Raw genomic sequence first — 18630 nt, forward strand, 5'->3', positions numbered from 1 at the left:
GGTCTCCGTACAGCGCCCAAAGATGATCTACAATCGTCTTCAGCTGAACTCGTCTATGGCCAGCCGCTCCGGGTACCAGGAGATTTCCTCCCTTCGCCCACAGAGCCATGGTCCGCCTCCCGGCAACTCGTTTGCCACCAAGAAGCGGCCAGATGCTTTGCCCCGATCCCTACGTCCAATCACGGTTTGCAGACCTCCTACGTGCCACCGGGACTGAAGACCGCGGAGTATGTATTCATCCGACACGACGCTCACCGGGATCCGCTCAAGCCTCCTTACACTGGTCCTTTCCGCGTCAACGAACCGGGTGACAAATCCTTTTTGGTCGACGTCGGAGGGAAACCGGATCACATCTCAATGGACCGTTTGAAGCCGGCTCACCTGGACCTGAATCACCCTGTCGTAGTCGCTCAACCACCCAAACGTGGCCGACCGCCCGTGGCCGCCGCACCTGATCAACCAAAGCCGCCTGACATCCCGCCTGCGCTCGCCGCGCCTGCTCAGCCGTCACCGTCTGCCAACACGTCCACCGGTCATCAGCTTCCTCTACCAGGGTATCGAAGTCGATCGGACAGGCTCACCAGGCCTCCTCCGCGCCTCACCTTTTCTGTTAAAGACAATTCTGGGGGGGTGCATGTGGCGGAGCCACCAAAGGACTCAGAGCGGTTGTACATAATTCCTTTAACAGCAATGTAGTTACTGTCTGTGCCTGTACCTTTAATTACACTGTTTGACTGTACAATGCCAGTTACCTTTACAGCACATGATGACATCATGCCATTAGTCACTTGATGCCCCAACGGCGGGAAGAACGTGATGATGTCATGACGTCACTCTCCTGATCTGGGGTTCAGTCCTCGTGGAGTCCTCAGAGAGAATAGATCTGTTATTGATGTGTCCTAGCAGTTTCCAGTTTAAACTCGTTTGTTTTCATTAAAGTTCATTAATTTAATTATCTGAGTCAAACTCAGTCTTTTGATAGGAACCTCCATTCCTACAATGGGATCTTTTACATCCACCTGAGAGAGCAGACGGGGCCTCGGTTTAATGTTTCATCCGAAAGACGGCACCTCCGACAGTGCAGCACTCCCTCAGCACTGCACTGGGAGTGTCAGCCTAGATTTTTGTGCTCAAGTCTCTGGAGTGGGACTTGAACCCACAACCTTCTGACTCAGAGGCAAGAGTGCTACTGTTTCTTACGCTGTATTGGAACTTTGAAGTGAAGCTTGATGTAGTCTCTGTTTGAACGTTATATATTAAAGAAAAAAATTTACTTGTTGGCAGTTTTTGGCCCCTCTGGAAGAAGGTACCGTTCCACAGGCATCGCCTGGTACTTCCTGCAATTGGCCGCACTTCATGTATAAGCCTCGGCAGTCAGCAGCAGCTAGTCAACCACAGGGGCCCTCACAGTTGAGCCCAGTCCTGTCCCTGCCCCACGTCCCTGCCTGTGTACTTTCCAACAGAAGTCACTGGGTACATAGAATTAGAAATTGATATCCATTGCGCAAAGCATACCGATTTAGTAGTGGGACGGCCTGCGACCATCTTGCACAGGCCTCGGGCCCTCTGCTAACTCCGTGGGGCTCCTTTTTAGGCATCCCAGGCAGCCAACTAAAACAGGCGTTCGGCCACTTGTAAATATGTAAATATGGGGCCTAACGGATGTTGAAGCCCACCCAGAGGATACTCCAATTCCCCATCCTGGCACTTACCTGAGGGCCACTGCTGACACTTCCGTGCAGTACTGAGGGAGTGCTGTCTTGTCGGAGGTGAAACATAGAATCATAGAATCATAGAAAGTTACAGCATGGCAGGAGGCCATTTCGGCCCATCGTGTCCGCGCCGGCCAACAAAGAGCTACCCAGCCTAATCCCACTTCCCAGCTCTTGGTCCGTAGCCTTGCAGGTTAGAGCATCCCAAGTGCACATCCAAGTACTTTTTAAATGTGGTTTGGGTTCCTGCCTCTACCACCCTTTCAGGCAGTGAGTTCCAGACCCCCACAACCCTCTGGGTGAAGAAACTTCCCCTCAAATCCCCTCTAAACCTTCCACCAATTACTTTAAATCTGTGCCCCCTGGTTTTTGATCCACCTGCTAAGGGAAATAGGTCCTTTCTATCCACTTCACCTAGGCCCCTCATAATTTTATACACCTCAATAAGGTCTCCCCTCAGCCCCCTCTGTTCCAAGGAAAACAAACCCAGCCTATCCAGTCTTTCCTCAGAGCTAAGATTCTCTACTCCCAGCAACATCCTTGTAAATCTCCTCTGTACCCTCTGTAGTGCAATCATATCTTTCCTGTAATGTGGTGACCAGAGCTGCACGCAGTACTCTAGTTGAGGACTAACTAGTGTTTTATACAGTTGAAGCATAACCCCCCTGCTCTTGTATTCTATGCCACGGCTAATAAAGTCAAGCATTCCGTATGCCTTCTTAACCACCTTATCTACCTGGCCTGCTACCTTCAGGGATCTGTGGACATGCACTCCAAGGTCCCTTTGTTCCTCTACACTACTCAATGTCCTACCATTTAATGTGTATTTCCTTTCTTTGTTAGCCCTCCCCAAATGCATTACCTCACACTTCTCTGGATCGAATTCAATTTGCCACTGTTCTGCCCACCTGACCAATTTATTGATATCTTCCTGCAGTCTACAGCTTCCTTCTTCAGTATCAACCACACAGCCGATTTTAGTATCATCTGCAAACTTCTTAATCATACCCCCTATATTCAAGTCTAGATCATTGATATATACCACAAAAAGCAAGGGACCTAGTACTGAGCGGAACCCCACTGGAAACAGCCTTCCAGTCACAAAAACACCCATCAACCATTATCCTCTGCTTCCTGTCTCCGAGCCAGTTTTGAATCCAACTTGATACTTTGCCCTGGACCCCATGGGCTTTTAACTTCGTGACCAGTCTGCCATGTGGAACCTTATCAAAAGCCTTGCTAAAGTCCATATACATTACATCAAATGCACTACCCTCATCTACCCTCCTTGTTACCTCCTCTAAAAATGCAATCAAGTTTGTCAGACATCACCTTCCCTTAACAAATCCGTGCTGACTATCCTTGATTAATCCGTGTCTTTCTAAATGACGATTTATCCTGTCCTTCAGAATTCTTTCCAATAATTTTCCCACCACCGAGGTTAGGCTGACTGGCCTGTAATTACTCGGTCTATCCTTTTCTCCCTTTTTAAACAAGGGTACCACATTAGCAGTCCTCCAGCCTTCCGGCACCACACCTGAAGCCAGAGAGGATTGAAAAATGATGGTCAGGGCCTCTGCTATTTCCTCTTTTGCTTCGCTTAACAGACAGTAAACCCACAGCTTTGTCTGCCTGTTCAGGTAGATCATTATTTGAAGGCGAGCAGGGATGGTGTGCTGGCCAATGTTTATCCCTCAACCACCACAAACAGATAAACTGGGCATTTATCTCATTGCTGTTTGTGAGACCAGCTGCACTTGCCTCCTAAACAGTGGCTACACTTCAAAATAATTAATTGGCTGTAAAGCACTTTGGGACGTCCTGAAGACATGCTATATTCAACAATTTCAGATCATAACCTCGGCCCCTATCATATATATATATTTTTTATCCACACTTTTTGTTTGTGCCTTTTTTTCTTTCCCCCACATGACAGCTGTCTTCCATTCTGCCAGACAATTTACACTTCATCTAGAGCCATCCTTTGTTTCTTAACCTGTCCCATTACCATCTCCTCTCGCCTTGAATATCTCTTAATGTCTCTTTACTTCTCCTGCCTTCCATCCTATCACAGACCTTAATAACAACAGAAAATGCTGGAAAAACTCAACAGGTCAGGCAACATCCGTTGACGTTTCGGGTCGAACCCTTCTTCAAAACTGGAAAGAAAAGAAAATAGATCGAAGGCAGGGCTGCGATCGGACAAAAGAAGTGAAAGAAACAAAAGAAGTAAAAGAGACAATAAAATGTATTAGAAGCTAGACGAGATGGTAATAGGCTGAGATTAGGTGTAAAGTGTACTGGCAGGGCAAGAGATAGCTGCCAGGTGTGAGAGAGAAACAAAAGGAAAGGGGGGGGGGCGGAAAAGGATTGGAAAAATTATAAGAAAAAATGTAATAGGGGCCGAGGTTATGATCTGAAATTGTTGAACTCGATATTGAGTCCGGAAGGCTGCAGACTGCCTAATCGGAAGATGAGGTGCTGTTCCTTGAGTTTACTTTGAGCTTCCGTGGAACAATGCAAGAGGCCGAGGACGGTGAGGTCTGAGTGGGAATGGAGCGGTGAATTAAAATGACAGGTGACCGGAAGCTCGGGGTCACCCTTACGGACTGAACGGAGGTGTTCCGCAAAGCGGTCACCCAATCTGCGTTTGGTTTCCCCAATGTAGAGGAGACCGCATACAGTATACTAGATTGCGAGAAGTACAAGTAAATCGCTGTTTCACCTGGAAGGGGTGTTTACATAGAAACATAGAAGATAGGAGCAGGAGTAGGCCATTCGGCCCTTCTCCGCCATTCAACGAGGTCATGGCTGATCATCCAAACCCTAGCACCCAGTCCCTACACCGACAGCCATCCCACACAAGCCCTATCCCCGTAACCCCGCGTATTTAATCCCCCCCTAACACTAAGGGCCAATTTTTGTCATGGCCAATCAACCTAACCCACATATCTTTGGACTGTGGGAGGAAACCCACGCAAACACGGGGAGAATGTGCAAACTCCACACAGACAGTCACCCGAGGCCGGATTTGAACCCGGGTCCCTGGCGCTGTGAGGCAACAGTGCTAACCACTATGCCACCGTGCTGTAATGTATATACCTTTAAGGGGGGAACTACTTTGTACAGCTCATGTATACTGTAGTACCGGCAGTGACCACACCTGTATATAGCACTGAGTAGTAATCTGTACAGGCAGTTCCACTGTGAGCCATGTTGAGTAAACACCTGTTGTAACGTTTCTCCTGCATTCTGAGTCTTATTATACCCAGACACAACATTGGCGACAAGGCAAGTTCGAACCTACCTGCAACTCTGCATCACCTCCCGGGGATTCGTTCCTGGAGATCAGTGGATTGGAGGTCAAGGCCAGAAACTCGGGCGTCGACCACGGGTAACCACCCAGTCATCCAGCAGAGACTCGAGAATTGAGGGGGAGGCTGTCGAGAGCCAGGCTTGGCTTTCCAGTCGAGGTGGTCCAGCGAAACGGGCTGGCAACAGGTAGTGCGCAGACCCTTCCCGGACAGCGGCGGGCTAGAACCCGACCGAGCAGCACAGCAAAGGGCCGAGCAGCGTCGACGGGGGAGGGAGAGAGAGGGCAGAGCGCATAGGGCGCAGCCGGTGTTCAGGGGCCAAGCAGCGTCGAAGAGAGGGAGAGAGAGACGCGCAGAAACCTACAGGGCGCCGCCATTGCCACGAGAGCCGCCGGGAGCGGCGTTGGCAGCAGCGGGGGAGGAAGGAAAGCGCGGGAGACACCATTTTAAGCCATTGGGAGACGCCATTTTAAACCACACCCAAAATACCGAAGAGTGGCAGTATCACCGCATTTGACAATGAAGTCGAAGATTGGACTACATATGTCGAACGAATAGAGGTGTACTGCAAGGCAAATGAGGTGTCAGATGACAAGAAAGCGTCGGTATTGTTAAATTTAATGGGTGCAAAGACGTATGGTTTATTACGAAATCTAGTAACCCCAACGAAGCCAATGGAAAAGAGTTTTCAAGACATAGTAACGATACTGCAGGAACATTTAAACCCCACACCGCTGCTGATAGCAGAAAGATTCAAGTTTCACAAACGGAACCAGCATAAGGATGAAAGCAATGCTGATTATTTAACAGAACTGCGCAAACTATCGAAACACTGCCAGTTTGGAGGGCAAGTTTTAAGGGACAAGTTTGTGTGTTGGCTTCAAAGTGAAGGAACCCAGAAACGGCTTTTATCTGAAAAGGACCTTACGCTGGAAAAGGCTTTCAGCATTGCGGTATCATATGAAGCAGCAGCACGGGGCGCTGCAGAGATACAACAGAGACCGCAAGAATATGGCACAAACGAAATGTCATATGGAACAGAGAAGTGCTATCGCTGCGGCAGAACAACACACGACCAGAATGATTGCTGGTTCAAAGACAAAGTGTGCAGACAGTGTGGAAAAGTAGGACACATAGCACGAGTCTGCAGGTCGGGAAAGAAAACCAGCAATAAGAAACCTACCAAAGAAAAGTACAAGAAGGTACATAAGATGACGGAGAATAGTTCAGATGAACAAAAGAGTGATAACGACTCCGAAAGCAGGGAACTGAGTTGTCTGAAACGACATAATGTGATCACAACGGAGGATCACCAAACCATTTGGGTCACTCTCAAGATAGCAGGAGTCCAGGTAAAGATGGAATTGGACAGAGGATCAGCCCTAACAGTCATAAACCGACGGGACTATGAGCGGCTATTCTCACACATACCCTTGAGAGACACAAAAATTATTTTGAAGACGTACACGGGGCAAAAAGTCTACCCCAAAGGAAAAATAAGGGTGACCGTTATATATAACGGTAAGGAAACACCAAAACTAGACCTGTATGTATTGCAAGATGGAGGACCACCATTACTGGGACGTGAATGGATCTGGAAAATACAACTGGATTGGCATTCCATACAGGCACTGACTGTGGCTGACAAAAAGGATGATGACGTCACACCTGGGCGACTGTCAAAGATCCTAACTGACGTGAAAGAAGTGTTCCAGCAAGGACTCGGAACACTAAAAGGCATGACAGCGACGATTAAAATTGAAGAAAACGCAAGCCCAAAATTTTTTAAGGCCACACCGGTACCTTATGCGATCCGCCCAGCCGTCGAAGCAGAGCTGGAGAGTCTGGAACGTTCAGGTGTACTGTCCAAGGTAGACTGGAGCGAGTGGGCTACACCCATCGTCCCTGTGATGAAAAAGTCGTTGAGCAGCACGCCTGGGGAACCAAGGAAGGTTCGCATCTGTGGGGACTTTAAGGTAACAGTGAACCCGGTCCTTCACACCGTACAATATCCACTTCCGCGGATTGAAGATATTTTCGCCTCGCTATCTGGAGGGAAATGCTTCACTAAGATTGATCTGGCCCAGGCGTATCTGCAAATGGAGGTAGAAGAAGCATCAAAAAAATACCTCACAATCAACACCCATAAAGGTCTCTACCAATACAACCGGCTGGTATTCGGGGTAGCATCAGCTCCGGCTATTTGGCAGAGGGCAATGGAACAAGTCCTGCAAGGGATCCCAGGGACCCAGTGTTATTTGGATGACATCCTGGTCACGGGCGAAAATGACAGTGATCACCTTGCCAACCTGGAGCAGGTGCTCACTAGATTGCAGGAATATGGGCTCCGAGCTAACCGCCCCAAATGCTAGTTTTTTAGAAAACAGATCTCGTATTGTGGCCACGTTATCAATAAAGGGGGGTTACATAAGTCCCCAGAGAAGATTGAGGCAGTAGTCAAGGCTCCAGCACCGGAAAATGTGTCACAACTGAGGTCGTTCTTCAGGCTGGTAAACTACTACCATAAGTTCTTGCCAAATTTGTCTACAATACTACACCCACTGAACACCCTACTGCAAACTGGGGTGCCATGGAAGTGGAGTGACGAATGTAGACAAGCTTTCCAGAAGAGCAAAACACTAATCACATCGAAAGAGGTATTGGCCCATTACAACCCGGCATTACCAATTCGGTTGGCATGTGATGTGTCACCCTACGGCATTGGAGCGGTGCTGTCGCACAAATTCTCGGACGGCTCAGAGAGGCCAATAGCCTTTGCGTCACGATCACCAACCTCAGCCGAGCGTAACTACGCCCAGATTGACAGGGAGGCCCTCAGCCTAGTGTGGGGAGTGAAAAAGTTCAATCACTATCTGCACGGGCAGAAATTCACCTTGCTGACTGATCACCAGCCTCTTGTCTCCATTTTTAATCCGAAGAAGGGCGTTCCGGTGATGACTGCGCAACGACTACAAAGATGGTCACTTTTGCTCGGGGCGCACCACTATGAGATTGAATATAAGGGCACAAAACAGCATGGAAATGCTGATGGGCTATCACGCCTGCCACTGCCTACTGCGGAGGAAGCACCAGCAGTGGATCCTGTCGAAATATTCCATTCGACTATAGTTGAATACCTACCGGTAACTAACGCTTGTATCGAAAAGGAAACCCGAAATGACCCGACACTGTCACGGGTATATGATTTGACGGTGAAGGGACGGCCAGCACATGGCGACTCACTGTTGCCAGCATTCTCGACAAGGAGAGAACAGCTGTCAGTGTGCCGGGGAACCTTGATGTGTGGATCCCGAGTGGTAATTCCACCCAAGTTAAGGTATAGAGTGCTCAATGAGCTTCATGAGGGTCATCTGGGAGGGGTAAAAATGAAAAGCCTAGCCAGGGCTTATGTGTGGTGGCCGGGAATCGATAAACAAATCGAGGACCTGACCAAGAGCTGCTCAGGATGCCAGAGAGTCCAAAATGCACCACCACAGGCCCCTCTACACCCATGGGAGTGGCCCTCATCTCCATGGCAACGAGTGCATATTGATTCTGCTGGTCCGTTCATGGACTCAATGTTTTTAATAGCCGTGGATGCGCACTCGAAATGGCCTGAGGTCATCAAAATGTCCTCCACCACCACGGAGAAAACTATTGCAGTCCTATGGACCATTTTTGCCAGGAATGGCTTGCCAGAACAGATTTGCTCCGACAACGGACCACAGTTTGTGTCCGAAGAGTTCCGGAGGTTCTTGAAAAAGAATGAGGTAAGGCATTACACATCCGCCCCGTATCATCCAGCCACAAATGGATTGGCTGAGAGGTTCGTACAAACCTTTAAGAAGGCAATAAAGGCTATGTACAATGACAACATTTCGCTGCAGTTTGGAAGCTGCTGGCTGCGGACTGTGAGTGGGGGTAGGGGTCCACCGTACGCCATCGTAACACTTTTAAGGTGGCACTGAAAATCTAACCCCAGCAGGACGGCAGCGCAGAGGTCAGGCAGGACCAGAAGTTTAAAATGATCGTACACGGTCCCGTCTACTACGAGTGTCACCACGCAGTAGCCGCCGATGTCCGCCGACTGGGACTCGGAGGCCATAGAAATCCGCTGTTGCGCAGGCAGGACTGGGAGAGAGCAACGCCGCACCGTGTCGGGGTGGATGAAGCTCTCCGTGCTCCCAGAGTCAAAAAGGCAGATTGTATCGTGACCATTTACCTTAATGTCCATTGTGGAACTGGCCAGTTGGTGCGGTCTCGCTTGGTCCAGTGTAACGGATGCCAGCGTAGGGGTCGGTGTGTCGCTGCGGGTATCAGATGAGGCGGTGTCGGGGGCCTGCTGCGTCCCGGCTGTCGTCCAAGATGGCGGCGTCCATGATCCCCATGTGGCTGGAGGCGTCCAAAATGGCTGCTGTACCGGTGATTCGCACATGGCCGGGGAGGTCCAAGATGGCGGCCCGCATGGCCCACACGCGGCGCTGCTGGGGTTCGGGGTGGCTTTGGCCCTGCAGACGCTAGCGTAGTGTCCCTTCTTCCCGCAGCCCGAGCAGATCGCGTTTTTCGCCGGGCAGCGCGCTCTGGGGTGTTTTGCCTGGCCACAGAAGTAGCATTTCTGGCCTTGGGGCACTGCTGTCTGGCCTTGGGACACTGCTGCGGTAGTTGGGCCGTTGTTGGGGTGTGGCTGGGGTGGCACGGCGCTATGAGGCGGTCCTACCGTGTCCCAGGCTGTCATTCCCCGCGGCGTCCACGGTGCAGAGGAGTAGGCATCCATGCCCTGGTAGGCTGCATCCAACGATAGTGCGAGTTCAGAGGCCTTGTTGAGGTCGAGGTTACTCTGCTCCAACAGTCGCTGTCGGGTGTAATTGGATCTGTGGCCCGCTAGAAAAGCGTCCCGGATAAGTTCCTCTGTGTACACGGCGGCCTTTACATCCTTACAACCACAGGCCCGGCCAAGCACAGACAGTGCCTGAAGGTATTCCACGGTCGATTCCCCAGGTTGTTGTTTACGACTCCCCAGGAGGTGCCTGGCGTACACTTCGTTCACTGGGCGCGTGTACTGGTCCTTGAGGAGCTTGATAGCGTCCGCGTACGAGGTCGCGTCTTGGATGACCGAGTACACTCGGTGGTTCACTTTGGAGGTCAGGACATCCAGTTTGTCCTCGTCCGATTTGATTGCTTCGGAGGCGGTCAGGAATTTTTCGAAACACTTAAGCCAGTGAGTAAACTTGGTGGATGAGTCCGCCTCCCGATGATCTAAGTCCAGGCATGCTGGTGTGAGGATCTTCTCCATTATAAAAATGTTGTTAATAAAATTGATGCGCTATCAATTACTCATAAAAGACTGAGAGTTAGAAGAGTAACCAAAGGCTTTTATTAACAACAGAATGGAGGTCTGCCTCGCGTGGTCGACCGGTCCATGATACTAAGGGCTGGGGAGCAGTCACCTTTATACTAGGACCTGTGGGAGGAGTCAGCCGAGGCATGTCCAGGCATGTACACAGTGGAATACAAACAGGACAAACAGGAATACAAACAGTGGTTTACCACAGAAGGCAAGAAAGGCTATGTACAATGACAACATTCCGTTGCAGCACAAGGTGGACAATTTCCTGTTCGCCTACCGGAATGTGACACATGCAGTCACCAACCAGGCCCCAGCCATGATGTTCTTTAACCGAAGGTTAAGATCTCGCCTGGATTTGCTCAGACCAAACGTACGAAGAGATGTTGAGAGTAAGCAATTCCAGCACATCCATGAGAAGCCAACAAGGAGCTTCAATGTAGGGCAACCAGTCTTGGCCCGCGACTACCGAACAGAAAAATGGCAGCCAGGAACACGGCAGGGCCCACTAATGTACACAGTGGACGTTGGGGAGAGCATCGTGAGACGCCATGCTGACCAGATCCTAGAGTCACAGGAACAAGTCAACCCCATGCCTCGCCCATACGTACCTGGTGATGAACCCGACGTACAGGTCGCATCTACCCCAGAAACAGTAGCATCGGAAGCTGATGAACCAACCGACGACAGGGGGCCAGAATCGCCTCCGCACCAAGAGCAAGACACTTGGGAAAGGCGCTATCCAGAAAGGATCAGGAAGCCTCCCCAAAGACTGAATATATAAATAGACTATTTTCAGCTAATGTTGCATGTTAAAAGTGTTAATTGTAATTAGTTTGATATTTAATTGTTAAATGAGTGTTATGGTACTGTTAATCTAAAAGGGGAGGAATTGTAATGTATATACCTTTAAGGGGGGAACTACTTTGTACAGCTCATGTATACTGTAGTACCGGCAGTGACCACACCTGTATATAGCACTTAGTAGTAATCTGTACAGGCAGTTCCACTGTGAGCCACGTTGAGTAAACACCTGTTGTAACGTTTCTCCTGCAGTCTGTGTCTTATTACACCCAGACACAACAGGGGCCCTGGACAGTGGGAAGGGGGGAGGTATAGGGGCAGGTGTTACATCTCCTCCGCTTGCACGGGAAGGTGCCAGGCGAAGGGGAAGGGCTGTTTGGGGTGATAGAGGAGTGGACTAGGGTGTCTCGGAGGGAGCGGTCCCTATGGAATGCTGAAAGGGGAGGGGAGGGGAAGATACGTTTGGTGGTGGGATCACTTTGGAGGTAGCGGAAATGCCGGAGGATGATCCGTTGAATGTGGAGGCTGGTGGGGTGAAAGGTGAGGACAAGGGGAACTCTATCGTGGTTCCGGGAGGGAGGGGCAGGGGTGAGGGCAGAAGTGCGGGAGATAGAACTGACACGGTCGAGGGCAGTGTCAACCACGGTAGAGGGGAACCTTTCCAGACCTTTCCTTTTGTTCTTTCATCCCTTCCCCCCTTTCCCAGCCCCTGCACTTCCTTTAAAATCAGTTCCATTTCCTGCTTTTTTTTCCAGTTCTGACGAAGGGTCTTTGACCTGAAACGTTAACTCTGTTCCTCTCTCCACGGATGCTGCCCTGGCCTGCTGAGTTTTTCCAGCGTTTTCTGTTGTTATTTCAGATTTCCAGCATCCGCAGTATTTTGCTATTCTATATAAACGCATGATCTTTTCTTCCCTGTCTCGGGCTGCTGGCTGCTTTTCCCTTCCATGATCCGTGGTTCTGATCTTTCCTCGTTTCTCCCATAGCATTGTAAACTGGAGGAGACCAAATATCACTTGCTTTTAAAATAGCAACCGGCATGTACTTTTTTTATTGAGGGACATAAAAACAGGATGTAGTCATGCGCAACTGCGATGAAGATGGATGTCTTCAATTTGACCTTGGCTTCTGTGAGAACACAGGAACTCTTCATCTTCCGGAGCAGCCAAAGAGACAAGTCACAGGTTTCCCACGGCCCCAATGTATGTGCCAATAACCCTGGCTCTGTAAGGCAGAGATCGATAGATTTTTGAATATTAAGGGAATCAAGGGATATGGGGATAGTGCAGGAAAGTGGAGATGAAGTAGATGATCAGCAAATGATCTTATTGTTCCAGAATAAAGGGTCTCCCTTTAGAACTGAGATGAGGAGGAATTTCTTCTCTCAGAGGGTCGTAAATCTGTGGAATTCTCTGCCCCAGAGAGCCGTGGAGGCTGGGTCATTAAATACATTTAAGGTGGAGATAGACAGATTTTTGCAAGATAAGGGAGTGAAGGGTTATGGGGAGTGGGCAGGGAAGTGGCTTTGAGCCCAAGATCAGCCATGATCTTATTGAATGGCGGAGCAGGCTCGAGGGGCCAAGTGGCCTATTCCTGCTCCTATTACGTTCTTATGTTGGTTGACTCTCCAGTTACACATTCCCACATTACAACAGTGACTCCACTTCAAAAAGTACTTCTTTGGCTGTAAAGCGCTTTGAGATGTCCGGTGGCCGTGAAAGGCGCTAAAGAAATGCATGTCTTTCTTTTTTTTAACTCTAAGGGACAGGTTCCAGGTGCAAACACAATTTGGAAAGGACGTTCATAGGTGAGATCAGAGAATGAAAGAACTTGGATTTATATAGCACCTTTCACATCCTCAGGAAGCTTCACAGCCAATGAGCTACTTTTTGTTTTGAAATATTTTGTTTTGTTCAGAAAGAAAGACTTGCATTTCTATAGCGCCTTTCACGACCACCGGACATCCCAAAATGCTTTACAGCCAAAGAAGTACTTTTTGAAGTGTAGTCACTGTTGTAATGTAGGGAATCCGGCAGCCATTTTGCGCACAGCAAGCTCCCACAAACAGCAATGTGATAATGACCAGATAATCTGTTTTTTTTTAGTGATGTTGATTGAGGGATAAATATTGACCCAGGACACTGGGGGATAACTCGCCTGCTCGTCTTTGAAATTGTGCCATAGGATCTTTTGCATCCACCTGAGAGGGCAGACGGGGCCTTGCCAGCGAGGCCCACAACCCAGGAACGAATTAAAAGAAGAAATAAATAACTGTGTTGCTATTTCCTTTCAGAGGAACAGGCGGCACAATGGGCTAGACTCTGACCTTTCACCTCTGGGGCCTGAGGGGGAAGTCTCCTCTTTAGTTCGGCTGTAAGGGCCCCAGGTGAAATAATTTTCTGTAGCCTCGGTCAAAACTTACTTCGCAAAGCAGGAGAGAGATGGGGATCTGCCCTCCAGCTGGTACAGCACATTCAGCTGTGCTACACATAGAAACATAGGAACATAGAAGATAGGAGCAGGAGTAGGCCATTCGGCCCCTCGAGCCTGCTCCACCATTCAATGAAATCATGGCTGACCATCCAAACTCAGTACCCTGTCCGTGCCTTCTCCCCATATCCCTTGATCCCTTTAGCCTTAAGAAATATATCTAACTCCTTCTTGAATATATTTAATGAATTGGCATCAACTGCCTTCTGTGGTAGAGAATTCCACAGGTTCACCACTCTCTGGGTGAAGAAATTCCCCCTCATCTCTGTCCTAAATGGCTTACCCGTTATCCTTAGACTGTGACCCCTGGTTCTGGACTCCCCCGCCATCGGGAGCATCCTTTCTGCATCTAGTCTGTCTAGTCCTGTTAGAATTTTATAAGTTTCATTGAGATCCCCTCTCAATCTTCTAAACTCCAGTGAGTATAAGCCTAATCGACCCAATCTCTCCTCATACGTCATTCCTGCCATCCCAGGTATCAATCTGGTGAATCTTCGCTGCACTCCCTCCATGGCAAGAACATCCTTCCTCAGATAAGGCGACCAAAACTGCACACAATACTCAAGGTGTGGTCTCACCAAGGCCCTGTACAACTGCAGCAAGCCATCCTTGTTCTTGTACTCGAATCCTCTCGCTATGAAGGCCAACATACCATTTGCCTTCTTAACCGCCTGCTGCCCCTGCATGCTTACCTTCAGCGACTGGTGCACAAGGACACCCAGGTCTCGTTGCACTCCCCCTTCTCCCAATCATTGCGCCATAAAAATGCGATGAGCTTTACTTCTCATTTCAGGGCTCAAGCCTGAAATAACAGCAGGAAATTGGGTGGGTCAAAATAGAAAGGCGGAAAATCAGGCACCATGGGTCCACCGTCCAATTTCCTGCCGGAATACTGCCCCCCAAAAAATTCAGCTGGTAAAAGTAGGAAGAGTTCGGTTTGAGACTGTGGTTGCCAATTCTGATTGGGCGTATTCCTGGAGGATTCATCACGTGACCTCCTGCCTCCTACCGCCCCGCCCCCACACTCCTGCCATTGGTCGCCCGACACGTCCAGCCTGCGCCAATTATTGAAAAGCGAACAGACTCTTCATTACCCAATCGGATGATTCTTGACTCTCGGCCCAACAGCCTTTTTCTCCAGCTCCAATTTTTTTTTTTTAACTAATAAACAAGGTGTTTAAAGAAAATGAAGAAACGTACAATTTTTTTCAATGCCCCCTGTGATTTTTCTCCCGCGTTGCCCGCAGCAGTGTCCTGGAGATGAATCTTCAATTCCTGGAGACTCTTTCATTGCTGAGGGATTGCTGCACTGTCGGAGGTGCCGTCTTTCAGATGAGACGTTAAATTGAGGCCCCGTCTGCTCTCTCAGGTGGATGTAAAAGATCCCATGGCACTATTTTGATGAAAAGCAGGGGAATTATCCTTGGTGTCCTGGGCCAGTATTTATCCCTCAATCAGCATCACTAAGAACAGATTATCTGGTCGTTATCACATTGCTGTTTGTGGGAGCTTGCTGTGCACAAATTGGCTGCCGCGTTTCCTACATTACAACAGTGACTACACTTCAAAAGTGCTTCATGGGCTGTAAAGCGCTTTGGGACGTCCCGAGGTCGTGAAAGGCGCTCTAGAAATGCAAGACAGCAGCATCGATTTTCCTGAGTGTAAGCTATCTTTTCTCTTTTCAACTGCTGTGTATTTCCAGCATTTTCTGTTCTTATTTTAGATTTGCGAGGTTTTTAATCATTTGTCCCGGATAGTGATTATTACTCCATAAATCCCAATGTCAAATCGATATGAGGTGTTACTGAATGTTCTAATGTCTTTCATGCCTTAAAACAGAAACACAGCAACCTTTGGAAAATATATATATTTTTTAAATTATTTTTTGGTGATATAGGCATCAATGGCAAGGCCGGCATTTATCAGCCGTCCCCTAGCTGCCCTGAGAAGGCATTTGATGCAACTGAGTAGCCACCTCTGAGGGCAGTTAAGAGCCAACCACGTTGACTCGATTCAAAGTGCTGTTTGGATCCCCGAAAGTGCTGGCTGTGGTTGCTCGCACTACCATCGAGACATAGAAACATAGAAGATAGGAGCAGGAGTAGGCCATTCGAGCCTGCTCCGCCATTCAACAAGATCATGGCTGATCATCCAAACCCTAGCACCCGGTCCCTACACCAACAGCCATCCCACACAAGCCCTATCCCCGTAACCCCTCGTATTTAATCCCCCCTAACACTAAGGGCTAATTTTTATCATGGCCAATCAACCTAACCCGCACATCTTTGGACTGTGGGAGGAAACCGGAGCACCCGGAGGAAACCCACGCAAACACGGGGAGAATGTGCAAACTCCACAGAGACAGTCACCCGAGGCCGGATTTGAACCCAGGTCCCTGGCGCTGTGAGGCAACAGTGCTAACCACTATGCCACCATGCTGCCCTCTCTGAAAATCCAGGGCCTGTTAATGAATCAGAGGAGATTCCACTTCAACAACAACAACAACAACTTGCCTTTATATAGCACCTTACTAAATCTTCCCAAGGCGCCTCACAGGAGCGATTATCAAATAGAAATTTGACACGAGCCACATAAGGAGATATTAGGACAGGTGACCAAAACCTTGGTCAAAGAGGCAGGTTTTAAGGAGCGTCTTAGAGGAGGAGAAAGACAGAGAGTGACGGAGAGGTTTAGGGAGGGAATCCCAGAGCTTAGGGTGGAGCGATGAAAATCGGGGGATGTGCAAGAGGCCAGAATTGGAGGAGCGCAGAGATCTCGGAGGGTTGTATAGAGCTGGTGGAGGCTAGATGAGATAGGGAGGGGCGAGGAGGCCATGGAGGGATCTTAAGGCTAAGGGGATCAAGGGATATGGGGAGAAAGCAGGGACAGGGTACTGAATTTGGATGATCAGCCATGATCACATTGAACGGCGGAGCAGGCTCGAGGGGACGAATGGCCTACTCCTGCTCCTATCTTTTATGTTTCTATGTTGAAAATGAAGATGAGAATTTTAAAATCGCGGCGTTGCCGGATCAGGGAGCCAATGTAGGTCAGCGAGTAGAGGGGCTGATGGGTGAACGAGACTTGGTACAAGTTAGGACATGGGCAGCTGAGTTTTGGATGAGCTTAAGTTTATGGAGGGTGCAAGGTGGGACGTTGGCCAGGACAGCCTTGGAATAGTCGAGTCTAGAGGTAACAAAGGCATGGATGAGGGTTTCAGCATGTATTTTGATCCACAGAGGATTAGTATCCTGATTGTGGTTAAACCCCCTGGGCGCACAAATATATTTTTTCATTATTAATAATTCAATTACGCCAGCTTCATTGAAACATGATAACTGGCTGCAGGGATGGCTAAGCGTATGCATTCAAATGTAGTTCATGACACCGGTGCAAAAATCCACATACTGAAGCTGAACACAATTGCAGCCATGTACCTAAAATTGCAGTGTCAGTCACTGAATAAGCTTCAGAGCAGTCTGGAGACTTTTTTCACTGCGCGACCCAGTAAAGATGTACAAAGTATTTTTGGTTTTCTGCACACTGCGCGGTCTTGAACCGGAGAAGGAACTGCAACTGTACATTATATATATATATATATAATCATGGAGCCACAGGAACTTCAACAGCCTGTTTCATGAAGAGGGTTGATGTCCTGGAACTGACTAAAGGGAAGTGCGACTGACTGGTAGAAAACCACGGTAGCTGAATGTCTCAAATTAGCACAACTAACAAACAGTCCTTTTTTTTCCCGCAGTGTGTATTGCCACGGTTGTGTGGCGCTGTTCGCAACTGCGGTTTACAAAAAAAAGAAAGAAATGACTTGCATTTATATAGCGCCTTTCCCGACCTCCAGACATCCCAAAGCGCTTTACTGCCAATGAAGTACTTTTTAAAGTGTAGTCCTGTTGTAATGTTGGAAACGTGGCAGCCAATTTGCGCACAGCAAGCTCCCACAAACAGCAATGTGATAATGACCAGATAATCTGTTTTAGAGTCGTTGATTTTTTTCCCCCCCCATTCACGGGATGTGGGCATCACAGGCAAGGCCAGCATTTATTGCCCATCCCTAATTGCCCTGATCTGCTTTATACAACTGAGTGGCTTGCTAGGCCATTTCAGGGGGCAGTTAAGAGTCAACCACATTGCTGTGGGTCTGGAGTCACATATCGGCCAGACCGGGTAAGGACAGCGGATTTCCTTCCATAAAGGACATTAGTGAACCAGATGGGTTTTTACGACAATTCAGATTTATTTAATTAACTGAATTTAAATGTCTTTAATTCTCCTGGGCATGTTAGGGTTCCCACTGGGTGCACAAGCCAATGCCACTAGAAACCAACAATGAATGCACCCACATAAGCCAAATGTAAAAGCAACTTTATTCAATCTCCTTAGGGAAAGCTCTGCATTAATGTTCCTTGATCCTTAAAAGCTATCAATTGGACTTTTGATGTAATTTGAACGCTTGATCAGCAACTACTCCACTGGCTTAAACACTCACTCCCTCCACCACCGGCGTACCGTGGCTGCAGTGTGTACCATCTACAAGATGCACTGCTGCAACTCGCCAAGGCTTCTTTGGCAGCACCTCCCAAACCTGCGTCCTCCACCAACTAGAAGGACAAGGGCAGCAGGCGCTTGGGAACACCAGCACCTCCAAGTTGGCCCTCCCAGTCACACATCATCCCGACTTGGACATACTGTATATTGTCATTCTTTCGTCATTGCTGGGTCAAAATCCTGGAACTCCCTTCCTAACCGCACTGTGGGAGCACCTTCACCACACGGACTGCAGCGGTGCGAGAAAAAGACGGCTGACCACCACCTTCTCAAGGGCAACGAGGGATAAAAAGAAAGAAAAGAAAGACTTGCATTTAAATAGCACCTTTCACGACCTCAGGATATCCCATTTACAGCCAATGAAGTACTGTTTGGAGTGTAGTCACTGTTGTAATGTAGGAAA

The sequence above is a fragment of the Somniosus microcephalus genome, chromosome 16, assembly GCF_052327205.1.
Source record: "Somniosus microcephalus isolate GS21.2 chromosome 16, FLI_Smic_1.0, whole genome shotgun sequence".
Lineage (NCBI taxonomy): Eukaryota > Metazoa > Chordata > Chondrichthyes > Squaliformes > Somniosidae > Somniosus > Somniosus microcephalus.